Source organism: Otolemur garnettii, unplaced genomic scaffold, assembly GCF_000181295.1.
Source record: "Otolemur garnettii isolate 467f Iridium unplaced genomic scaffold, OtoGar3 scaffold00107, whole genome shotgun sequence".
NCBI lineage: Eukaryota > Metazoa > Chordata > Mammalia > Primates > Galagidae > Otolemur > Otolemur garnettii.
In genome coordinates, this window is record NW_003852502.1 from 507,685 (window position 1) to 511,466 (window position 3,782).

General features: G+C 45.4%; 1 long non-coding RNA gene across 1 annotated transcript in view; it reads left to right on the plus strand.

Moving 5' to 3' along the window:
• The window catches only part of LOC105887707, a 4,644-nt gene extending 1,482 nt beyond the window's left edge, over positions 1–3,162 (plus strand). The window contains exons 2-3 of the long non-coding RNA XR_001161572.1: positions 365–561; positions 3,097–3,162. This is a non-coding gene — a long non-coding RNA (uncharacterized LOC105887707). The remainder of the gene's footprint in view (positions 1–364; positions 562–3,096) is intronic.
• Positions 3,163–3,782: the final 620 nt, after the last annotated feature.

A 3,782-nucleotide genomic window follows, 5' to 3' on the forward strand; every position in this document is an offset into this window, starting at 1 on the left:
CCTCCCTCTTGATCTCCCCTCCAGCTCCCACCTCCCTCCTGACTTCCCCTCCAGCTCCCACCTCCCTCCTGATCTCCCCTCCAGCTCCTACCTCCCTTCTGCACTTCACCTCCTCTCCATGGGCAGCTGGAACTGTCTCCCTGAATTGCCAAGCTGGATTGCCCTCACTTCAGTGCTCAGAATCCTTCATCAGCTTTGTTTTGCCCATAAGGGAAAGCCTTTGCCACTGGAATAACCCAGAAAGCCCTTTGTGAACCGATTGTCTCCTTCTGCTTCACCTCCTGCTGTTTTCGGCTTCTAGTACTTTGTTTCATATGTATGTGTTATAAATAAATGCTAAGCCATTAATTATGTTTTTCTTTAGATTGAAAATCACTTGGTTAGGTCTACAGCACTCATTACATGTGTGTTGAGATGAACATGGTAGAAAATTTTATGAAATGTCTTTTGCGGATCCAGGGCTTCATGCTCCCTAGAAGGTGATGCTGTTTGCACTGGAAGCCAAATGTGATGTCTCAAGCTTAGGGATATATTACATCTCACATCATACCAAGCAATGTGGTGGGTCTGAGTGGGCTTCTGGAAGTATTTGTAAATGGCTTCTTCCCGGGTGCTCGTGATTCGATTGGTAATGCAAGGCTAGTGTTTCCTGTGTGGTAATGAAGAGGCTCTCTTGTATTTTCCGTGAAATCCAAACACTGTCAGTACGCGGTCATTTTGCTCACTGGCATGTTCTCCTCTATGGTAACCATGCTTATTTTCAACCAGATGCTTTTGGTTTTGGTCTTTTACCCAGTTACATTGGCTGCTTGTTGCTGGTTGCCTTTAAAGGTGAACATTCTTGTGCCTTTATAGTGTTAAAGTATTTCCACATTCCCTATCTGTAGATAGTCATCAGACTCACAATTTTAAAGGTGAACAAAATTGTCAAAATATCATCTGATTGAAAAAAAAAATCAGCAAACTGAGAAGCAGAGAAATGTTTGTGAACGCTTGTGCACTGGTGGGTGGCTGGGCCAGGCCCGCTGGTCTCCCGCCCTTCCCTGAAGCTGGTGCCCTTGCCGCTGCCGTGTGACCTGCCTCTCCCGGCCCATCCTGGTTCTCGCTGCCTCCAAACTCCAACAGAGAAATCCACTCACTTCACGGCATTAGTATCTCCCCTTCCTCTTTCTCTGTGCTCCTGATCACGGGGAGGGGGGATGTTGCTTCTCACTGAAATGTCCGTTTGCTATTCTTGACTCCATTTCTCATATTTCTTTCATAAAAATTGAAATGCTGCTTTTCTTTTAAAATTCCTGAGACTTGGATAAGTTTTCACTTTCCTTTATTTGATTTTGTGGTTTTCCTATATTCTTACTGAGTATGTTTTATGTTTATTTAGACCATCTATTTTTTATTTGCAGAGTTAAAATATGTGATTCTGCTCATTTTTCTTTTACCCATATTTTCTTTAATAGAAAACAATTCTAAATTTTGGTTAGTACATTCCACTTCCTTATAAGTTATTATGGGCTCCTTTGGCATAAATATTCTTTACTTAAAGGAAGAACTTCTTTCCTAGAATTCTTGAATACCCGGGTCAGGGGCTCATGATCTGAGCTGACTTCCAAGGCTCTCATTCCAACCTCTGTGTTAAGCCTTTGCCTCCAGACATCCAAAGAGAGGGAATTTGCTTATTTCCCGTGAAATCCAGCTGGCTGTGGACACACTACATTTTGGAATCTTCTTTGCATCCCGTTGAGTCTGTCTCTCTCTGTAATATAATTCTGACCTCAGAGCCATAACAAGCCAGCTGGCTGCTTTCCCCCAGCCCGTCGTGTATCTGAAGGCAGCTTTCATTTCCCCCGTGCCTCTGCTTCCCCAGGCTAAGCATCCCCATTTCCTCCAAAGCAGGCCGCAGTCGTTCGGTTTCCAGTTCTATCCTCAGACTGATTGCTTTCCCTGAATGTGTCTGGAGAGGCTGGCAGCTGACGCAGCCCTGGGGCTCTGTGTCCTGAGAGGCAGACGCTTCCCTCACTCCTCATCTATGCAGTCACGTTTTTCCTGGTGGGCAGATTCCTGTTAGCTACAGGCTAAACTGTGTTCTTCCAAAAGGTGTGCTGCCGCCCTAATCCCCAGTACCTCAGGTGACCTTATCTGGAAACAGTGTCTTTACAGAGGTAACCGAGAAAAATGAGGCTGTTTGTGGAAGCCCTGGTTCAGGGTGACTGGGACAGCTCTGGGAAGAGGAATTGGATGTAGAGGCACACAGAGGGAGGGTGGTGTGACCTGTGGGGAGGGTGGTGTGACCTGTGGGCAGGAGAGTGTAACCTGCGGGGAGGGTGGTGTGACCTGTTAGGAGGGTGGCATGGGCCTGGGCAGCAAGAGTGGTTTGCACCTGTGGGAGGGTGGTGTGACCTGCTCAGGAGACCTGCCCTGCCCCTAGAGCAATGCTCCGACAAGCCAACAAGCTGGTGGCTTTCTGGGGTTGCTGGTGACCTTCAGAGGACATACTGGCAGGGAAGGTTCTCCCCAGAGCAGTCCAAGAGCTCAGCCAGGATTTTGGATGTCTGCCCTCCAAGGCAATGAGATGATAAAATTCCTGTTGTTTAAACATAACTATAGTCCAGAAAGAAGGAGGGAAGAGGGAAGAGAAGGAAGGGGAGGAAGGTGGGAGGGAATTTGTTGGGACCACACCTAATGTACATAATGCACGTTCTAACTGCTAACAATAGGTACAAAAGTCTTAGCACAGCAAGTAAGTAAGGGAGGAGATGGTTATGGTAATCAGTTTGATGTAAGCATTCCACATTGCATATCAAATCAGCATATTGCACCTCATAAATGCACTAATGTAAACACCTTTGTTTTAATAAGGAAAAAATTAAAAAAAAAAAACCAACTACTGGGCTTGGGGTATTTTGCCATGGTGCCTCTAAGAAGCCAGCACACTGTCCCTCACAGCACTCCTGTCCTCTAATACCCCATCTGTGCCCCTCTCCCCTCATCATGATGCCTGGGTTCTGCCAACCCATGCGAAAGGCCCCATTTATTTCCCCATGACATGGCTCATGACTTAAGCCAATTGAGATGTTTTATGTCCTGTTTCCATCACAGGAGCATTTGCCATCTGTCTGGGCTGGGCACTGTCAGAGCCAATGAAAATCCTTCTTCAATTCGCAAATTCGCAGGTAAAAGTGCTGAATGGGACAGGATGGGGTTCTCGGAAACCCCTGGAGGCCGACGCTGATGTTTTCTATACACTTGTTCAGCCCATTTTTAAACCCCATAAATGCCCTTGATCCAATTTATAATTCTCTATCTTGGGTACAAAACAAAATGTTATGAAAGGCTATCCCTCATCCTGCTGCAAGCGTCATAGACTGTGTTTATATCACTCTTTCTTGCCAATTTAGTAAATCTACCAACAATTAGTTTAATCTGGGATGATATATTCCTTATTATCCCTACTTTCTTTTCATGTATCTAAACCAAATTTTTAATAATTCAGTTGAGACTCTTGCCCAAAATACATATTAAATCTTCTGGTTTGTGATTTGACTAATCTGGGTCTCTCTGGAAATGTGGGCCCCCAACGACCAATCTTCTGTTTTCTCTGGTCGCTCAAAGATTCCCTTCAGAGAATCTCTCCTCACCCTGAGAGGTGCTGATGTGCTGTGTCCAGACCACGAGGCCTGAGTTCTCTGAGTCCCTCTGACCATTTCTACACTTATCTAGCATTTTGATTCCATCTTATCATTTCTTCTGACCTTTACAGCCTGAAGATTATTCTTCTTGACAGA